Below are 23,130 nucleotides of genomic sequence, written 5' to 3'. Positions count from 1 at the left end.
ACCCTAATGCTGACTAAAGGAAAATTCAGTTTAGGGTTTAAAACCCTAATGCTGATTGCATGAAAGAGCTCAGTTTAGAGTTTAAAACTCTAATGCTGGCTGAAAGGAAAAAGTTCAGTTTAGAGTTTAAAACCCTAATGCTGACTGGCTGGGGATAAAGCTCGAGAATACTACACGATCTATTTTTGAGTTTTCTTGTTTTAGATAAAAGGGAGTTTCGTGGAAGCTTACCTTTCGAGTGAATTCCTTATTGCCAAAATGTTTCTTGTACCTTCCTCTTTGGGCGACACCTGCTTCTTGCACGGTTGTCTTGGATTATACCTGTTTCAACTTTTCAGATAAAGAACAATTGTTAGTTCGGAAATGACGGTTGGTTCGGTGACCTTGATCGTTCCCGATTGCTTTGTTGCATCTCTATTTCTGTTGCGAAATCGCGCCATTGATTTGATTCGAATGGCGAAACCTTTTAGACCGCTTAGGCTTGTATTTCCAGATTCTGTGATGATTTGCCTCGTAAGGCTCTTTTTTTTTTTCGTTTTGCTTGGAGGTCCTCAACGGGGATTTTATTGGAGGTATTTTGTGGGGATTTGTACAAAAGGGAAGCTTTGTGGGGAATATTTACAAAGTGGATTCTTTGTGGGGAATTTTGTACAATGGGCATGCTGGGGATTTATTTCAAAGTGGGATTTCTAGGATTTGTTGGGGTAAGCTTGTTGGGGATGTCTACAAAAGGACCCGCTGGGATGTGCTGGGGAGGTTCCATTTTTTCCTTTCTTTTTTTTTTTTTTTTTTTTTTTTATAATTTTATAATTTGGGGGGATTCTGTGGGAGATTGTACAAGACTCTGTTGGGATTTGTACAGGGGGGAGACTCTGTGGGGATTCGTCCGAAGGTGGACTTGCTGGGGAAGATTTCAAGATTTCTCTCTTTTCCTTTTCTCCGGAACACCATCAAACGTCATGATTCATCATGCTTGGGTAATCATATCAACGAGATGAGGTGCTTTCCTTCATGAGACGGGATTCCGTGTAAACAAACCATGCCACCTACCCTTTCCGGTGTGTCCTGAACTCGGGGTTAAAATGCAAAAGGGATTCGAAAAGAAACAAAGCAGGGGAAAACAAATCAGAAAAGAAATACCCTTTTCGGGGAGAGAAAGACTTATCTGAGGAAGATAACGCTGGCTTTAAATGACATGCCCTTTGGACTGGACGTCTGACCTTCTAAGAGCTTGCGTTTTCCTGAACCAGAAACGGACCTGTGATTCCAAACTGGTGGCATTCTGCCGAGACTTTCTTGGGGTGGCGTCATCCTTTTCGGCCGACAGCGCCCTTTGCGGGTTTTCGCTGGCTGACCTCTCTCATTTCTCTTCCTGTCGTCGCTTGATAGCACTCTTTGCGAGTTTTTACTAAACAAGCTCTCTCATTTTGGTTTCTCTTCTCCCGTCGCCTCGTGGTGCCCGAAGGTTTTCACCGCCGAGACTCTCTCATTTTATTTCTCTCAACTCAGGGTGTGCTGGTTTCCTTTTGTGATGCTTATTGGTTTCCCACCATCTTTGGTAATTGATTTGAAGGCTTGTACCTGGTGAAGAGAGGTAGCTGAGACTAAACTTCTCAAGTGTCCTGACATGCCCCGGTTTTCAATTTCAGGGTGAATGGGATTTTGTTGTTGGTGTGACTGAACCTCAGGGAGAGGCTGCCTACGTATCCTTTCGGAATCAAGTCAAACGTAGTTCAGGCCTCAATCAATGTTTTGTTTTTTTTTTTTTTTTTTTTTTTTTTGAGAGGATTGGGTAGTGTTTAGGGAGTAGTGGGGAATAAAACCTTTGCCATTTTCAAATGTGTCAGGACCACCGGAGTATGATTTAGACGTAGTACCTCTTGACTGCATCTGCATTTACTGCTGTGTCGGGGTCATTTCCTTCGATATCACCTAAATACAATGCTCCCCGCGGCAGTATCTTCCTCACAATGTATGGGCCTTTCCAATTTGGGGCAAACTTTCCTCTTGCTTCTTCATGATGCGGCAGAATACGCCTCAGTACCAATTGTCCTACTTCGAAATTCCGAGGTCGGACTTTCTTGTTGTAAGCACGGGCCATCCTTCGTTGGTATAACTGTCCGTGACAAACTGCAGCCATCCGCTTTTCATCAATCAACGTCAATTGCTCCAGTCGAGTCTTAACCCACTCGCTGTCCTCGATTTCTGCTTCGACAATGATTCGAAGTGAAGGAATCTCTATCTCTGCCGGTATTACGGCCTCGGTTCCATAAACCAAAAGATAAGGAGTCGCTCCCACCGATGTGCGCACCGTAGTGCGATACCCCAATAACGCAAAAGGTAACTGCTCATGCCACTGTCGGGAACTTTGTATTGTTTTCCTCAAAATCTTCTTGATGTTTTTATTTGCAGCTTCTACAGCACCATTGGCTTTTGGCCGATAAGGAGTGGAATTCCTGTGTGTTATCTTGAATTGCTCGCACACATCTCCCATCAAGTGACTGTTCAAGTTTGCTGCATTATCTGTAATGATAGTCGCAGGAATACCGAAGCGACAGATAAGATTTGAGTGTACAAAATCCACTACAGCTTTCTTGGTGACCGACTTGAGAGTGACAGCCTCTACCCACTTTGTGAAGTAATCGATGGCAACCAGTATAAACCTGTGTCCATTCGAAGCCTTTGGTTCAATTGGTCCAATGACGTCCATGCCCCAAGCGACAAATGGCCAAGGTGCGGACATGGGATGCAGTTCTGTGGGAGGTGCATGAATCAAATTACCGTGCACCTGACACTGATGACACTTCCGGACAAAGCTAAAGCAATCCTTTTCCATGGTCATCCAGTAATAACCTGCTCTAAGGATCTTCTTCGCTAAGACATACCCGTTCATGTGAGGTCCACATACACCTGCGTGTACTTCGTGCATGATCTTTCTTGCTTCCTCGATATCGACACATCTTAAGAGATTGAGGTCCGGAGTCCTCTTATATAACAATTCACTGCTCAAAAAGAAACCACTTGCATGTCGCCTAATGGTCCTCTTTTGATCTCCAGTTGCATGCTCGGGGTATTCTTGTGTCTTCAAGAATTTCTTGATGTCATGGTACCAAGGCTGCGTATTTGATCCCGCCTCGATTACACTGCAGTAACCGTGTCTTTCCTTGATTTGGATTTCCAAAGGATCGACGTGGGCGTTGCCCGGGTAGGGTAGCATAGAAGCCAGAGTAGCAAGTGCATCTGCCAGTTCATTGTGAAACCTCGGAATATACCTGAATTCTATTGAGTTAAAGCGCTTGCTGAGGTCCTCCACATGTTGTCGGTATGGGATAAGTTTGACATCCCGAGTTTCCCATTCGCCTTGAACTTGCCGGATGATCAGGTCAGAGTCTCCCATAATCAGTAAGTCTTCGACATCCTGATCGATTGCCATATGTATGCCCATAATGCAGGCTTCATATTCAGCTGTATTATTTGTGCAGAAGAAACGAAGTCTAGCTGTGGCGGGATAGTGCTGACCGGCAGGTGAGATCAAAATTGCCCCGATCCCTATACCCTTGGCATTCACGGCTCCGTCAAAGAACATCTTCCAAACATGAGCTTCCTCCGAGATCGCTTCTACGGTGTTTACCTCTTCATCCGGAAAATAGGTATCCAATGGCTGGTATTCCTCATCGACCGGGTTTTCGGCCAAATGATCTGCTAACGCCTGGGCTTTCATTGCCGTGCGAGTGATATAAACTATGTCGAACTCCGTAAGCAAGATTTGCCATTTAGCCAGTCTCCCAGTAGGCATTGGTTTCTGAAATATATATTTCAAGGGATCCAACCTGCTTATGAGGAATGTAGTGTGGGCTTGGAGATAATGCCTCAGCTTTTGAGCAACCCATGTGAGAGCGCAGCATGTCTTCTCCAACAGAGTGTATTTGGCCTCGTAGCTGGTGAATTTCTTGCTCAGGTAGTAGATCGCCTGTTCCCTTTTCCCGGTCACGTCGTGTTGCCCCAGGACGCAGCCGAAGGAGTTCTCCAAGACTGTCAGATACAAGAAAAGTGGCCTTCCTGGTTCGGGAGGGACCAAGACTGGGGGATTCGAAAGGTACTCTTTGACTTTATCAAAGGCTTCTTGACACTCCGTTGTCCACTTAATCGCCGCATCCTTCCTTAACAACTTGAATATGGGCTCACACGTGCTTGTCAGCTGGGCAATAAACCGACTGATGTAGTTCAGCCTGCCCAAAAGACTCATCACGTCTTTCTTCGTTCTTGGGGGAGGTAGATCTTTGATAGATTTTATCTTAGTCGGATCTAGCTCGATACCTCTCCTGCTTACGATGAAACCCAAAAGTTTACCTGACGGAACTCCGAAAGCGCATTTGGCTGGATTTAGCTTCAAGTCATACTTCCTTAGCCTCTCGAAGAATTTCCTCAAGTCTTGGATGTGGTTATCCTGCGTCCTGGACTTGACTATAACATCGTCCACGTACACCTCTATTTCCTGATGCATCATGTCATGGAAAATGGCGGTCATGGCCCTCATGTAAGTAGCCCCAGCATTCTTTAAACCAAATGGCATGACCCGATAACAGTAGGTGCCCCAAGGCGTGGTGAAGGCAGTTTTCTCGGCATCCTCTTCATCCATCAATACCTGATGATACCCAGCGTAACAATCTACGAAAGACTGTATCTCGTGCTTGGCGCAATTGTCAACGAGGATGTGGATGTTGGGCAGCGGGAAATTATCTTTAGGACTTGCTCTGTTCAGATCTCGGTAATCTACACATACTCGAGTTTTCCCGTCCTTTTTCGGTACTGGAACCACATTCGCCAACCATGTTGTATATTGGACTACCCGGATCACTCCTGTTTTCAGTTGCTTGGTGATCTCCTCTTTAATTTTGTCACTGACCTCGGTTTTGAACTTTCGTTGCTTTTGTTGAACCGGAGGACAATCAGGATGAATCGGCAATTTGTGAACCACTAGATCGACACCTAGTCCCGGCATGTCATCATATGACCAAGCAAACACGTCTTTAAATTCAAGAAGAAGTTGAATTATCGCCTCTCGCGTTTTCTTGTCCGTGTGAATGCTTATCTTGGTCTCCCGGATTTCTTCCGGGGTTCCTAAATTTACCGGTTCAGTGTCATTCAGATTCGGCTTAGGTTTATTCTCGAAATATTCCAACTCTCGGTTTATCTCCCTAAAAGCCTCTTCCGCATCATATTCTGGTTCTGGATTCATTAATTCGCAATTAAATAGCTCATTGTGACCTGGGCGTGAAGTCCGCAAGCATGTCATATTTAAAGCCGCATTATTAGGACTGAAAAGGAAGATAAGAGGAAAAGTAATAAAATCAGGACGAAAGAAAGAATAGGAAAGCAATGATGATTTTTTTTTATTATTTTCTTTTGAAAATTGGAAGACAACAACGTTTACAACTAGGAATTCGGAATAACAAACGAAAAGAAGAAAACGTTCAAGTTATGTCCCGGAGATAACTTGTGATACAGGAAAGGTGGCAGGACAGGTCTACCCGGACTTCCGTCTAGTTGGGACTGGCGTGATCTCCCAGTTTTGGAGCTTGGCGTTTGGCCCCATGTATATCATCTCAGCAGTGCTCGTGCCTTCGCCTGGTTGAACCATGTGGACCTCGTAGAGCATTTCCCTCATTGCCCCACATATTTCCTCGATTTCCTCAACTGTGAAGACCTCATCTTCTTCTTCTTCAGTGTACCCTGGCCTGACAAAAGTCGCATGTAAATCCGGCAGTGGTCGAGGCAACTTCCAGCCCTCACTTCTCCTTTTCTTTGCCCATTTTTCGTCTGCTGGAGTAGGTTTGAAACCTAGTCCAAAAGGTTTCTTGACGACTGGTAAAGTAATGGGTTCCGTCGTTCCCTGAAGATTTCGTCCAAGCCCCTTCCCTGGCCTAAATCCGTGTCGGATCATTTCTTTGGCCACCATAACCGAAGCGTTAGACAAGAAAGGCTGGGGGCAAGGTACTCCCTCTTCGTGCTGCTCTGCCAATACCACCTCGAAAGCTTGATAGACCGTATGCTCACTCCCTTCTCTTGGTTCAAGATACGGGATAGATGGGTCCCGATAAATGGCATGTTCATCTTCTCCATGGACCACGATCTCTTGGTCTTCATACTCGAACTTCACCATCTGGTGAAGAGTAGAAGGCACGGCTCCTGCCGCATGGATCCAAGGCCTGCCAAGGAGGAAATTGTACGATGTGTCCATGTCTATCACCTGGAAAGTGACTCGAGATTCGACTGGTCCTATGACCAGCAACAGGTCTATTTCTCCCATGGTGTCTCTCTTGATACCATCGAAAGCTCTCACGCAGACGTTGTTGGGTCGGATTCTTCCGGTCTCAATTTCCATTCTTTGCAGCGTGGAGAGCGGGCAGATGTCAACACCTGATCCCCCATCCAGCATCACCCGCTTGACATAGTAGTCCTCACATTTGACTGTTAAATGCAATGCCTTGTTGTGTGCGGCTCCTTCCGGGGGTAGATCGTTCTTGCTGAAGGAGATTTGGTTGATGGCGAAGAATCTTTCTGTCATCCGCTCTAGTTGCTCCACCGAGGTTTCGACCGGTACGTATGCTTCATTCAGGGTTTTCAACAGGATCTTTTGATGCTCGGTTGACCTCATTAATAGTGACAGCATGGACACTTGCTCAGGGTGCTTGCGCAGCTGGTCTATCACTTCGTAATCCGGCATCTTCATCTGTTTGAAGAATACTTCCGCTTCTTCAACACTCACAGGCTCCTTTGGAGGGAAGCGCCTTTGTGTGGCGTTGTTCAGTTCTTGGGTATTTGAGTACCCTCCAACGAAAGTATTTTCTGGAAGTTCTTCCCTGACCTCCTTACCTTTATATGTTACCAAAGTCTTTTGATAATTCCACGGCACTGTGGACGGGTTGGTCATTGGCTTTTGTGGCACGCGTCCGATAACCACTGGCTCATTCAGCCGAGGTGGTTGAATCGTCCCCCGGACCACATAGGCCCCTTTTGGCACATACATAGGTTTTGTCTTTTTGACCCCGAAGTTCTGCGTCTTCTTGGCTTGACCTCGTGGTATGTAAAGAACTCCACCCTTTGCTGGTACTACTTTCTTCTCCACCTTCTTTTCGGGCTTGCTTTCTGCAGCTTTGGCCTCCTCCCCCCTTTCTGATTTCTGGTCTGTTTCAGGCCTCCTCGCTGTGTCGACAATGGCAATTATGGCTTTCAAGGCAGGGTCGAACTCTTTGTCTTCACAAATCATGCCGATCAGCGGCCCGTTATTGTGAGCGGGCAATGGATTGTTAGTTACATTTGGGATCTCTTCGTCCCTTAGCACTATCTTCCCCTGCTCTATCAAATTTTCGACCACTCTTTTCAATGACCAGCAGTCGTTTGTATCATGCCCCTCGGCCCCTGAATGATAGGCGCATCTGACTCCGGCTTTGTAAGAAGGAGATGTCGGGTTTTGCCTTGTTTGAGGGATGGGTTGTAGGAAACCTAACTGAACCAACTTTGGGAACAAAGTCGAGTATGGCTCACCGATGGGCGTGAAAGTCCGCCGTCGAGGTGGCTCTTGGGGGCGGTAGTTATTTTGCGGGGGTTGTGGGTTATAGTGGTTGCGGTAAGGAGGCTGATTTCTGGGAGGTGGAGCTGGGCCTCGGTTAGCTTGTTGTGGTGAATGGTTATAAGGTTGGGCATTCATGACCATATAAGGTTGATGAGCATATGCCGCATTTGAGTGGGGGTAGTAGTGTTGTGAGGCCCTTTCCGGAAAATGGGGCCTGTGATGACGATACTCCCTTGCTTCAGAGGCTGCCATAGCCGTTTCTTCCTTCTTCTTCCCCCTTGTCGTCCCTCCAGACCCGCTTTGGATGGCCTGAGAGGTTGCCCTTAGGGCTGCTTGACTCAGAATCCGACCCGTTTTCAGCCCATTCTCTACCATTTCTCCTATCTTGATTGCTTCCGCGAATGGCTTACCCATGGCCGACATCATGTTTTGGAAATAGTCAGACTCTTGAGCCTGGAGAAAGGTAGTGACCATTTCCACTTCATCCATGGGAGGCTTTACTCTCGACGCCTGTTCACGCCACTTAATAGCATACTCTCTAAAACTTTCCGAAGGCTTCTTCTTCAAATTCGACAGAGAGTTTCGGTCTGGCGCAATGTCGATGTTATACTGGAATTGCTTTACAAAATCTCTGGCGAGATCATCCCATATATGCCATCGGGACATTTCCTGATCCATATACCATTCCGAAGCTATCCCTACTAAGCTTTCCCCAAAATACGCCATTAGCAGTTCTTCCTTTCCGCCGGCTCCCCGCAATTGGTTGCAGTATTTTTTAAGGTGTGCAATGGGGTCACCGTGCCCATCGTATTTCTCGAACTTGGGGGTCTTGAAGCCCGTCGGCAGGTGCACGTGAGGGAACATGCACAGGTCGGCGTAAGAGACGCTCTTTTGCCCGCTCAAACCTTGCATATTCTTCAAACTTTGTTCAAGGCTTCTCATTCTCTTAGCAATCTCATTTTGTTCTGCAATCCTGGGGTTCTGTTCCTGTCCCGGTGCGAGTTCGCACTGAGGCGGTAGAGGATTATTGTTGGTAGCGAACCTGGTTGGTTCCATTGAGAACGATGGTGCTTGGAATGTAAAAGAGGATGAGTCAAAGCTTGGCTTGTATGTGGCAGGCTGTGCCGTAGCTGGGCAAGGCGATGCAGTAAAGATATTCATGCTTGCATCGGTGGCCGACATTCGGGGATGAGGCTCAGAAGGTGATCCGGCGGAGAAAACGGAGTTGGCTGGATACCCGAATGGGGTAGCAGGGTAATTTATGGGGACATTAGAAGTCCCACCTGACCTGGAGAATAATTCAGGGAATCCGGGGACGACACTTGGCGGCTCTTTCCCATTGTTCCAATCATCCAGCATTTCCAACATGCGGAGCCGCAGGATTCTATTTTCTTCTGCAGTTGCGGATTCAGGCGTGAGGACGGCTGAGATTGAGCTCTCCTCAGAGACGGGGACTGTTTGCAATGGAATTTCCGAAGACATTTCCACACTTCCTTTTGACCTGGTGAAGTAGGTGTGAGTACTGTTTCTGGTCCTAACAATAGGTAGTTGAACACCTCTCCTTGACCTCGTGAAGTATGAGTGCGAGGCCAGACTTTCACCAAACCAACCGTCTTTTCAAAAACCCTGGAAACATGCTCAATGACAAGCGCACGGTTAATTTGTAGCAGATAACAGATAGTTAATCTCACGTTGGGCATGATGTACCTATACAGTTAAGTGGATTACTATATGTCTGCTACGAGAGCATGCGTCATTCCGGTATTTTCCTCTTATTTCCCCCTCTTTTTTTCTTCTTTTTTTTTATTTTATTTTCATTTATTTTTCTTTTATATATATATATTTTGTAGCAAAATAAAATGCGATCGGATCCGATGAGGATTGCCTACGTATCACGATACTCACGTGAATCAGATCATTACGTAGTTCGAAAACACAAATGAGCGTGAAAGAAGCAAACTCTTTATTATTGAAGCAGTCTGTTACAAACTACATTTTGCAAAAGAAAAAGCAAACTTTGAAAATAAACCTAGACTCAAAAATAGACTAAAATCACCCTGATGAAAGAAAAACAGGCAGAAGATGCTAAGGTACAGATTTGACCTATGAATGCATTATGGTTTTAAAAATTGGTTTCCGCGGGGCATCGTTCGGCCTCGCCGCGGTCCTAGGCGTGAGATCCCTCTCAAGTTGCTCTAGCTCGTGCATAGTCTGCTTGACATAACCCATTACTGCCGAGAGGACGGTAGCGCTGGACATGTTCTCACATCGTAGGCATCGTCTGGTGATGGCATGGGCAATGGCCTTGATCCTATCTCTGGTTTGCTTCTTCTCTACGAGCAGGCGTTTTGTCTGATCGCTGCATATCTTGAAAACTTGAGCATCTTGTACATGCTGATGCTTCAGTCGTCGTACTTCCAACTTCATCTGGGCTATTGAGTCATACCAGTATCTGCTCTCAATTTGGAAATCCTTGGCCTGATTAGCTGTTTTGATCTCAAGTGCAGCCATCTCTCTCTTTATCTTAGCAACAGTCTTCTCATGGTCGCTTTCCAATCGATTCAGGTACCTGCGATGCTTGTCTGTTCTTGTACCCCACTGTGCTTTGAGCTCTGCTATGATGTTTTCAGATTTCTCCAAACCATCTCGCCATTCCCTGATTTCACCTTTTAGCCCTTTTATCAACTGCTCGTCCGATCGACGCCTTGGTTGTCTATCTGCATCCAACCTTATCTGTTTGATCTGGGCTCTGAGCATTTCATTTTCTTGAATCAACCTGTTCCGTTCTCCCAGATCGGTAGCAACTTGCACGTTGTGTTCATATTTCAATTTTTCCACTTGTTGCTTTAACCCGCTGATTTCGGTGCAATAGCCTCTTTCTTTTGCTAACCAATCCCACTGCTTTTGTGATGATTCGGTAAAATTCCGGATGTGGGGTCTCTTAGCTGGCCTTTCGTGCTCGAGTTCCCTTCTGTACCATGCAAGGTAACCTGGCGCCGTTTCTCCTTTGGCTTGATCCCGCACGCAAGTATCTGATTTCAAATATTGACCCTCATTCCAGATTTGGCGAATCTTTGCTTCTGGGAACTGTCCGTTAGGACTTATCTCGATTGCTTGAGTGCTTAGATCTTCCTCATGAGGTACTGTCTGGCATTTTCCGAACTGTCTTAAAACTCGGCCGGGTGCGTAAGGTTGAATGCTCTTAAGCCCCATCAGCAAGAAATGAGTTTTAGTCGCTGACATATATAAGACCTCATCAACGGGCAACCATCCCAACTTCCATTGTATTTGGCTGGCAGTAAGAGCTTGAAAGAACGAGGTCCAAGCCAGGACTCCTTCGGGCAAACTGATCTCTTTGGCTCTTGCGTAAGATTCTTCTATGCGGGTCTTATCCGGGGAACCACGGCTCAAAATCTCGGAATGATGGCAAAGGTGCTCGGTCATCCATATCTGCAGGAGCAAGTTACAACCTTCGAAGAAATTTCCCCCAGCTTTACAAGTTGTGAGAGCTCGAAAGATGTCGGATACCACCATAGGCGCGAGAGTACTGTCACTTTGCGTGAGTAAAGTGCTGACGACCCCCGATATCTTCAAATCAATGTTTCCATCTTTCCTGGGAAATACCAGAAGACCCAGAAACGTTATCATGAACGCCACCCGTCTGTGCTCGTCCCACTTCTGACGAACTCCTTTGCTGCACAGTTTGTTGATTGGATTATTGAATCCCCCCTCGTGACCGTATCTATCATATATGAAGCATGGAGTACAGAATCCGGCTGCTAGATCCGGGTTGTGGACTGTTCTAGGTATTTTCAATGAATCCAGGAACCGATGTACCGTGACGACTCTTGGGGCGACCAAGTATTTTTCCCTCAACGGAAGTTCAGTATTCCCGATGTATCCGGCCATTTCTTCCAAAGTTGGGGTGAGCTCAAAATCAGGGAAATGGAAAACATTGTGCGCCGGGTCCCAATAGGTAACCAAAGCTCTTATGATATCTCCCCGAGGCTGGATTTCCAACAGACCCACAAGACCTTTCAGATTTTTCTTAACCTCATTTTGCCCTTCAACACCTAGATCATTCCACCATAGCCGTAACTTGATAGGGATTTTGGTCATTATTGAAAAATGTTCATTTTGCATCGTGCTCATCCTGCACATTTATTAAGGTGATTTTAACAAAAATGAACGACTCAAAATATTTTACAAAGGGGACCAAGCTTTGAACACGGCCTTTAAGCACTTCGGGGACGAAGATTTTAAGGCTGTGTGGGTCTAAAAACGTTAAGCAAAACCCAAAAGTGGCCATTTATGCAAAGTCAGCCTTCCGGCGTCCCTTTCGGGAACATTCGGCTATTCATGTCAAAACAGCATCACCTGACTTATTTATGACTCTTTAAAAATTTGAAACATATATTTTTTTTGATTTTGGCTATTTTAGCAAAATGGGGGTTGAACCCGACGAGGGTTGCCTACGTATCTCACATCCGGTGAGAATCAAACCGGCGTAGTTCGGGGGTATCGTAAAATAGGGAAAAAATCGAATAAACCTAGAAATCAAGAATGCGTATTTTTTTTTTTACATTTTTGAAAAGAGATAAAGATTATATTGTATTTCTTTAAAAATAAATACCCCTTTTTTTTGATTTTGAAAGTGATAAAAGAAGATTTTTATAAAATTTATAAATTTTTTTTTTAATGACTCTCAATAAACAAGACAGTTTTTTTTTTTCTTTTTTTTTTAAGAAAATTTCGGCAAGGTTTTGACACTACTTGGACATTGGTTTTATTTTCCCAAAATTAAGCAATTATCTCCCCTACGCTGTTACTTTCCCCCTTTTTTTTTTTAGGAACCGGTCGACATGCGGAATCGCAGCAAATAAATGCATAACACAGATAGGAATGCAGCATGATGGTCTTTCCATTTCAGGTTGCCTGTCCTAGACGGACCCAACCCCTGTGTTGAGTCCCCTAAGTCAAATGCAATGTGATGCAAATAAGCGTTCCTATTAGGGATCCGGCATGAAGTTTCGTTATACTAGGTTTAAACCTTGGTATTTGTTCTAGACTGTGTACCCGAGCGGACAACTCGAGTCGAGGAGGGGGCTACGTACCGGGGACCCGCGAGATCGTCCGGCTTTGTAACTTGTCCGTCCTCTTTCTTATTTTAGGTATTGACATTAACAGAATAGGGAGTCTCGACCAGCGAGCTTCTCCCCGGAGGTAAGAAGAGAAGGGTTTCGGCACAGTTTATATACAGTTCAGATAATATCAAAGCGGTAAAAGACAGCATTTAGCACATTATGCAAAAACATGTAATAAAGATCAGATAATAAAGCCAAATATAACAATTATTCTAAGCTCGAATTCTTGAACCCTGAACCAGTGGTTCTGGGTCCACTAATCCCCAGCAGAGTCGCCAGAGCTGTCACACCTCCTTTTTGCGCGCCCGCCCCGAGGGGTTAGATGCGCGGGTGGAGTTTTTCCAATTTAAGTGACAATATTCGAAATGGGATTATTTATTTAATTCAGAGTCGCCACTTGGGAAAAGTTTGGCTTTTGGTGTCCCAAGTCACCGGTTTATCTTGAATCCCAAATCGAGGAAAATATTCGACTTTTCCAAATGAAGTCTGCGAACCAGAAATTCTAAGTAAGGAATTCTGTTGACCCGAGGGAAGGTGTTAGGCACCCTCGAATCCCGTGGTTCTAGCACGGTCGCTTAAATTGTTATAATGGCTAAATATCTGATTTAAATACATGTTATGACTTGCGTGCTCCCATTAAGTTTAAACCGCTTTTATCATTATCATTTATTTTTATAGAATTGCAACGTCGTGAAGATGCGTCTCGAACCACGTCACAATCAATGCACCCGTGATCGTCAACACATTTTGACTTCGCTGAGATTTGGATTTGGGTCACATCAATGTGCACCCGAATTTAAGAATATATTTTAACTTAAAGTCGCGCCTAAAGAGTCTAAACGCGTTATTATCTTTGGGGAAGGTAGTGGAATTCTCTAAACAGTCCCTCCCAAATTCTAAGTATTTGTCGTGATCAATTATTGAGGGCCCCGCAGTTTGCATTTTTTATTCGGCGAGGCTCGTCTCATTATTTAAGAAGGGTACCCTACAATGACTACATTTCTACTACATTTATCTTTAAAGAGAAGGATGATGCCGAATTTTGCGGGTTTGGACAAATACGGACTGAATCCTTATTATGTTTGCCGGAACTAAACTTGTTTGATTACCTGATTGATTGTTCATAAGGTGAGGGTTACCGCATGCTTTGTCTTCATCGAGTGGATAACTTATTAATTCGCTAAATGAGATTGCAAACAAACTAACAACATACATTGAGTTATGTTTAATGACCTCCAAGTTCTATTTTTTAACACTTTAACCTATTTGAAGTTGATAAACGAAATCGACTGTTTTACCAGGGGAGTTACTACTAAGTGAACTCAAAAAATGGTTATTAGTTTTTCTCAACAATCATCACATTATTTCGAGACAAACAACCTATACCGAAACTCAGTATCGAACCTGCATTGGAGCGAATGAACTGACAGGAGAACTGGCATTCATAGCCAGACTCTTAATGTGACTGCATGGGAGTTTGTTTGGGATACATTTATCCCGGACCCAGTACCACAATTTTGTTGATTCAGTGGTCTAGGCAAAATACATACAAGTGCCTATGACTCTATGTTATACAGTCATAACTAAACCAAACAAGTGTTATACTGAACTGAATGTATACTAAATCAAAACATGTTGTCTATGTCATACTGTCATTACTATTGAACAATGCTATCTGACAGTCCATCTCAAACAGAATGTATGCTAGTTTATACAAAGTGTTTGCAGTTTGCAGTAAAATATACAATCCCAAATAACATTCGACCTATTTTTTAACACCAATGTTATAACATGAACAACTGTTCTTTTCTTTATTTCTGCTTCAACTTCAAACTTTCAACCATACAAAGTTTCAGAGGTTGTGTACCTGGAAATATTTGACAATTGAAGGAAAAGGGGAAGTCAGCAGAGTATGATGACAACAAAAATGCAGCAGCAATCACAGCACTATCAGTAGCAGCAGGGCAGAATAGCAGCAGACAAAGCAATGCAGCAAGAAACAAGCTCGAATGCAGTGATGCAACTATGGCCAATAGAGAACAAATGGCCAAATAACAACAGCACCCAGTGGAGTAGAATCAGAATTCCAGATAGATCAAAACAGTAGTAAACCAATGAGAGCACTCAACTAATAGACACAACTGGGATTTCAGAGGATCAGAATTGGTTTGAACAAATTGAAACAACTGAAAACCCAATAACAATAGGAGGAAGAAAGTTTCTGATTATTGGTTGTATCCCTTCTATCCCTTAATCTCCCTCTATCTATGTGTATCTATTTTGTATGTATTTCAGCTCTCCTTTTCAAACTCCTCACAGTATGTCTATATTCTTTTCCCTTATCTATTCAGCTCTCTTTCCCCAGAAATTCCTCACTGTGTGTGTTTATTTTCTTTTACAGCCCTCAAGGTCCAGTGTCTATCCTTTTTCCTCTTTCTGTTCTGTATATCTCCCCCCCTTTTATAAACCTCAAAACTATCTTTTTTAAACAGCCTTTTTTCAGAATACCCCAGTCCCTCCCATGTGCATTTCCATTTCAGATTCCCATTAGTTATTTAAGTATTAACAAAATCCCCCCATGATATTCCCTGACAGTCTTACTCTTTTAAGTGAGGTTTAATACTTCTTAAACTAAAGTAGAGCATGGGCAGCAGGGGTGTGCTTTGACAGCACACGCTGTCAAACTATTTTTAATTCAAAAGGGGCCTTTGTGCAGGAACCAGGCTGTGCACAATGCACATGCTGTGCACAAGTGCACAATGCACATGCTGTGCACAAGTGCACATGCCCTCAATTCAGATTGCAGCTTAACAATCTATCCTTTCAGATTCAAATACAACTATAAATGACCCTACTTGATTCTTACTTTGATTCAAACAAAGTTGCAGCAGGCAAAATGTTCAATCGTTAACATTCGAACTACTGAAACTAATTGACGACATTTGTCGACTCGACTATATTAGCATTAACATACACAATCGTAGCCAAAAATCAAACATTCAGAAGTATGGGACACATGACTCAACTTATACTGATTAAAACAGAATTGTATTTTGAGGAATCAGTTAGTCAGTACAAATTCGGAATACCACCAGTACGTACGCCTTATCAGAATAGGAGGGGAGGGATTCAGACAAACACAGGGGCTCAAACAAAGTGGCCAAACAAAAGTTGATAAAATTAAAACAAATATGAACAAACTTTCAAAGACCAATCACACGGACTAAAAAAAAGGAAAAGAAAACAAGACTCACCTCAAATCTTTGAAAAATCAAAACCTCGACTCGGATTTGGACAGACCTTTCTTAAGGCTGAATGGATTTTAATCGAAGTGTTTCTCAGATGAGAAACACTTTGATTAAAGTCCATTAGACCTTAACCTCTTCGGTTGAACCGGTATAAACCAGTGACGAAGAAATACAAAAATTTCCAAAGCTCAGATCCGGGATTCAGGCTTCCTTGGTCAGATTCGGACCAAACCAAGTATGGTTTGGTCACGAGGGGGGTCTGGGGAGTGTCTGGTGTGAAGCTGGGGTTGGTTGGTGTAAAACGAGTTTTAACTCGAATCTTCAAATGAAGATTCGAGGACCTAGGGGATGGTTCGGACTACATGGTTAGCAGATCCATGTTCAGGATGGCAAGGGGGTTCTAGGGTGTTAAGGGGAAGGTCACCGGCGTTCAGGCCGCCGGGTTTCTGGTGAGAGTGTGCAGGGGCGGCTCTAGGGTTCGGGGGTTTGGGTGAAGACGATGAGGCTGGGGTATTGGATAGGGGGGGTAGGGTAAGGATTTGGGCTTATATAGTTAGTGGGTGGGTTGATCTCAACCGTTAGATCAATCTAGATCTACGGTTTGGATCTGATGGTCTTAAGTGAAACGGTGTCGTTTCAAGTGTTGAGGGTTTGGGTTTGGTCCGGGTGTAAACGGGTCGGGTTTGTTGATGGGTTATGGGGATTGATCTTGGACCGTTGGATCGGCTTGGTTTAAACGGTTGTGATGGGTTGGCATCGAAACGACGTAGCTTTGGTGTTAAACTACGTCGTTTCATGGCCTGGGGGTGGGCTGTTTGGACTGGTGGCTTGGGCTGTCCGTTTGGGCTGAGTTTGTTGGGCCAATTTTAACAAATTGGCCCAAGTCCGGAAGGGGTCTTTCCTTTTTTCTTTTTTTTTTTTATTTTTATTTCTTTTCTTATTTATTTTAAAACAAAACTAAGCCAAAAATCAAATTAAAATACACACTCAAATACAATTATTTGCACACATACTAAAATATTTCAAAACAGGTAAGGTCAAACCAAATAAAATCACGGACGAAAATGCCTAATCACGATTTTCTATTTAACGACCGAATTATGGTTTGAATTACGCAGGACACATATATATTTTTTGAATTTTATTTTAATAAAGTAAATAAATAAGAATGGGCCAAAATCACAAATAAATCCACAAGGTGCCGCACAGAAATCCGAAATTGTACAGCGGGGCCAATTATATATTTTTTTATTTCTTTTTGGAGCGATTGTCGTGTGAAGCAAAAATCACGTGCTCACAATACCTATCATCATTGCATTTCAACGAATATCTTATTGAGCTTGATCTAACAACCTTGAATTCAAAATGTCCTTTAATTGCTATATTCGAAAACTAGTTAATAATATTCTTCTTTTTGTCAAATACTGATCCCACTTTTATTTCATCCAACGAAGCATTTTTTTAATATCGTAGTTGGGGATTCTTTTTGTTTTAAATTTGATCTTTGTCTAGTTAGTTGAGTAGAGATTTTTTCAGCAACTTCTTAAATTACCGGTGCACTCTCTAAGTCTTGAATACCCAACTTGTTCGTTGTCAATCTCTATAATGCTTTGTCCTTCTACTTGAATAGAATTAAATGTTTCAAGCACCTCTTTAGTTATTGGTTGACCTTCAACCATATCTATTTCCATTATCTGTTGGCATTTTTTTTATTGTCATGTTGAGTTTCTATGTTGACATGTGTTTGAAGCACCTCTTCAGTTATTGCTTGAGCTTCAACCATGTCTATTTCCATTATTTGTTGGCATTTATTTTGATTGTCATGTTGAGTTTTCGTGTTGACATGTTCGTTGCTTGTTAATCCAAAAACTCTTTCCGAAATATCAACAATGAAACGACATCCCTTGAAGAGTGAATGAGTTTTTAGTAACTTTATACATGTGTGAAGATCTAAATCTTTGGATACAAGTATTCCTTGTTTGTTCCAAGGTTGATATCAAACCATATCACTACTTTAAACTTGTGTCTATCCAATTTAATAACTTCAAAGATCTGTTAATGAAATCTTCAAACCGAATTGCCATAGGTACTAGAACAAGCTTTGTTTGATGATCAAGATATTTATAGTCTTCAGTCCATCTACCATTAAAAGCAACTATAATGCATATTGTTTCCATCCTGCAAGTAAAGAGAATGGGAAACTCAGGACATATTTTATAATGCAATCCCTGTATAATTAAGAACAGGTACTGTAAGTTCAAGACCAAGTTAAGGACCAAGTGTCCTTAACATTTGAACTTGGAATTCAAAGTTAAGGACTGCATGTCCTTAACTTTTGAACCTGTAATTCAAACTTAAGGGTTGTCTGTCCTTAACTTTTGAACCTGCAAGTCAAACTTAAGGACTCCTGTCCTTAACTTTTGAACTTGAAACCCAAAGTTAAGGACTACATGTCCTTAACTTTTTAACTTATAATTGTAAGTTAAAGAAGAACTCTCCATAAATATTGAACATGTAAGTCAAAGTTCAGGACCAAGTGTCTTGAACTTTTCAACTTGAAACTCAAACTTCACGAACTAGCGTCCTTAACTTTTTCAAAACAATTTGCATGACAGTATGTCCTTAATATACAGAATAACAGCAACAAAGTTAAGGACATTGTCTCCTTAACTTTTTCAATTCAATTTTCAAAGTTAAGGACATGTAGTCCTTAATATTATGTGCTCAATTTTTACATAATTAACCTGTAATTCAAACTTAAGGACTTCATGTCCTTACTTTTGAACCTGTAAGTCAAACTTAATGACTTCCTGTCCTTAACTTTTGAACCTGCAAGTCAAACTTAAGGACTCATGTCCTTAACTTTTGAACTTGAAACCCAAAGTTAAGGACCAAGTGTCCTTAACTTTTGAACTTGAAACTTGAAGTTAAGGACTACCTGTCCTTAACGTTTTAACTAATAACTGTAAGTTAATGACCAACTGTCCATAAATATTGAACATGTAAGTCAAAGTTCAGGACCAAGTGTCCTCAACTTTTCAACTTGAAACTCAAAGTTCAGGACCAAGTGTCCTTAACTTTTTCAAAACAATTTGCAAAACTATGACAGTATGTGCTTAATATACAAAAGAACAGCAACAAAGTTAAGGACATTGTGTCCTTAACTTTTTCAATTCAATTTGCAAAATCAGGACACTATGTCCTTAATATTATGTGCTCAATTTTTATAGAATTATCACATGACGCGATGTCCTTAACTTTATCAATCCAGAAATTAAAAAAAAATCAAATTTCTACTTACAGTATAAAAATTAATAGAAATCGGAAAAAGTATAACTATGTCGAAATAAAAATCAATAGAAACACATAAAAGTATAACTTACTGTAAATCTATGTCGATTTTTGGATGAGAATGTTGAATTCTATCGTTTGAAATTGGAAGAGAATCTTCTGCAATTTCGACGATCACAGTGTGGTAATATAGCGCTGCTGCTGATCATTAATAATAGCGTAGCTATAAGTTATAGCAGAAGGGTATTTTCATCCAGTCAGGTATAAGTTTATTAAACCAGTGGCTAAAGACTAAAGACATTTAAAACACTGGCTTTAAAATAAAGACATGTGATGTTAGTGGTTATTTGTGCACATCGCCATTTGTATGCAGGAGCTCCAAAATCCAGCATATTATACTGGAACTTTCCGTGTTTTCAACTAAAATAGCGTCTATTTATCAATGACTTTGCAAACGATGGCTATTTTTCGATTACCAATTCAAACTGCAGCCAGGACAATTGAGTTCAATTACATTGGCAATGAACAAAGAGAGAAGGACATAATTATGTGAAGTTAGGCTTTGCAAAACCAAACTTCACATAATTTGAAAGCAAGCAAACTTAGAACATTTTTGTCTGAAATTTGACCTAAAAGAAGAAGAGAATCAACGCTTTTGTCTGAAGTTTGTCAACACTGGTTACAAATTTAATAAATTTTTTTTAAAATTAAGTATAACTTAAAAAATAGGTGAAAATTAATTACTAGGTGCAATTTCTATTGTATAAAACATGATATACCAAACATAAACTTGTAAATCTGGATAACATATCTAAGATATTATCTTGCGACATATAACTATTAAATGAGGAAATGATCTTCTATGACTAGTTAAAGTTGAAATAAAAAAAATGAGTCTGCAAAGGTTGTTTACTACATTCATGAAAAAAAAAATCACATAATAACATTTGCAATAACAATGAAATTGATCTTCCCCACTCAAATGACAATGCAAATAGATTTTCAAATAATATTTATGAGATTTTAACAATCTTCCAGCCTTTGGAAAGAAAGCCACATTTAAGGCTGATTGTTTAAAACATAACCAGCTTTTGTAAAGTTATTAAAATATAGCCACTTCTTGATTTTAATTTTTAAGGAACTGTTTGAGTTCGCTTAATAGCAAAAGAACAAAAACCTAATAGTTTTGTTTTATCGTTCTACCCGAAAAATAATTAAGGTAAGCTAAAGCTAGCGCGAATACTAGTGTTATGAAGAACAAGACAACAACAAAAAAAGAGAAAACAAGAACTAATTTATTACGACCATGTAAAAATAGCCAGATTTACAAGTGGTAATTAAAAAATAGCCACAGTTTCAAAAGTAATCTAAATTTGGCCACTTTTTATCTAAAGATAAATTTTGAACTAAAATACAATTTAAAATACGAAAAATATTCCAGCATAATATACCGGAGTTCCAGTATAATATGCTGGAAGTTCATACATAGGTACTCCGGTCTCCAGTATATTATGTTGGAACTTTCTGTGTGTTGAAGTTCCAACATAATATGCTGAAAGTTCATACACAAGTGCATCAATCTCCAGTATATTATGCTGGAACTTTTCGTGTTGCAGCAAAAATAGTGGCTATTTTTCAATGACTTTACAAATGCTGACTATTTTTCAATACCAGTCCGAAAATTGGCTAGCTCGTACTATTTTCACAAATAAATAATGATCTCGTATGATCAATTATAATATAAATAGAGAATATATTATTTTAACAAATCTCATATATATAATGACATATAAAATATTAATGAATCATAAACAATGGAGCCAATAAGAATATATCAATATCAACCATATAAATATCACTAGGGGTAGCAAATGGGCAGGTTGGGCTGAATTTGGGCGGGTCAAGATGGGTTAGGTTAATAAATGGGTCATTGCTCAACCCAGCCCAAAGTGTACTTGGGCTAAGATGGGTTGGGTCAAGATGGGCTAAACAATGAGTCATAACCCAACCCGCCCAACTTGACCCATGTTGTAGAATCATGCTCATCTTGCATAAAAAAAAGTCTTTTACCTTAAAATGTGTAAGTTGAAATTTGTTTTGGAAGTTGGGGTAGGGGTGGAGTGGGGGGTGAGTAGTGCAAAAAAAACAGAAAATAAAAAATTAAAAATAAAAAAAAGAAAAGTAATTTTTTTTTTTAGGGGAGGGGGTTTCACGAAGGGGAAGGGGGATGGTTGGTGCAGGAAACAACAACAACCCAGTATAATCTCACTTAGTGGGATTTGGGGAGGGTAGTGTGTGGGGGTGGGGATGCAGAAAAATGAAAATACAAAAAAACAAAAAAGTAAAAAAAATTATTTTTTTTGGGAGGGGGGTTTCACGGGGGGAGGGGGATGGTTGGTGCAGGGAAAAAAATAGAAAATTGAAAATACAAAAAAAAAATTTTTTTTGAGGGGAAGGGTTTTGCGGGGGTGGGGGGTTTTGCGGGGGTGGTGGGTGGGGTATGGATGGTGCAGAAAAACAAAAGAACATAAAATTGAAAATACAAAAAAAAAGTAAAATTAGGACAACTAAATAAATTTCTATATAAGTTGGGTTGAGATACCTTTTGTTTTGGGTGAGTTTCATGGGTTGTATTTGGGCTGCTTAGTGGATAAGAATGAGCTATAAAATATAATAGGTTAACTTGGGCTCAGCCCAAATTGACCCATGAGCTAAAATATTTATAACCCAACCCATTAATCTTTGAGCAGGTTGGGCGGGTTAGATGGGTTTGAGCTCAAATTGCCACCCCTATATGTACTATATTAGAGACTTATTTATCCTCACTATTTAAGGGGCCATTTGCATCTATACTCGCTTTTTGGGTCACGTTTTAATTTGTGCCCGCTTTGCAAAAAAAAATTTGCAAGCGTACCCACTTTTTTGTGTAACTTCAGCATACGGGCCTGAAGTAGCAAAGACAATCACGCAAAACTTCAGCATTCTAGTAGACGGGACTGGAGTAGAAAGTGTGCTAAAGTTTTTGTTTGTAATTGCTGAACTTAAGCATAGTAGCTGAAGTTTTGTTCTCTATTAGCTGAAATTTTTGTTTGTAATTGCTGAAGTTTTTGTTTTAGTAACTGGCGAACTTCAGCTCTAGAGCTGAAGTTTTTGTTTTATAACTGGCGAACTTCAGCTCTAGAGCTGAAGTTTTTGTTTTGTAACTGGTGAATTTCAGCTCTAGATCTGAAATTTTTGTTTTTGTAACTGACGAAGTTTTTATTTTTGTAACTAGCGAACTTCAGCTAAAGTTTTATTTTGTAACTGGCGAACATCAGCTCTAGAGAAGGAAAATAACTCAAAGTTGAATAGCATCACAAATAACTTCAAGTGTCTTTTTCTCCAAATCTTTTTCATCAATCCATATAGAACTTCGCCGTCGTAGAAGGTTGCGTGTTTCTTTATTCTTCTCTGAGAATTTCATTTCCCTCACAATTCAAAACGCCATTACTTTAATTAATAACCTTTCTTCCGTAAGAGAACCCAATGGCCACATTTTAACTGACCTATGACAGTTCTATATGGAAACTAATTCCTTATCACAATGATGAAGAATTTATGCATCATGTATGTTGAGAATGGCAACTGAAAGAGTTTTTCATATTTGGTTTTTATTCGTTAAAGCTATTTTCGATCTCTATTTGAGTGCATGATTCTCCCATTCTTTAACGTTTTGTTTTCCTTCCTTTCTTGAAAGTCCAAACATATGCATTTTTGTTCTTGGGCGGATATAACTTTGAGGAGAAGAAGGAGGCGGAATGGGGCTGAAGTTGTTTAAAAAGTGGGTACAAGTTAAAACTTTTTTAAAAAAATGGGTATATGTTAAATGGGG

This window comes from Nicotiana sylvestris, chromosome 11, assembly GCF_000393655.2.
Source record: "Nicotiana sylvestris chromosome 11, ASM39365v2, whole genome shotgun sequence".
Taxonomy (NCBI): domain Eukaryota; kingdom Viridiplantae; phylum Streptophyta; class Magnoliopsida; order Solanales; family Solanaceae; genus Nicotiana; species Nicotiana sylvestris.
Note: the sequence above shows the minus strand (reverse complement) of the source record.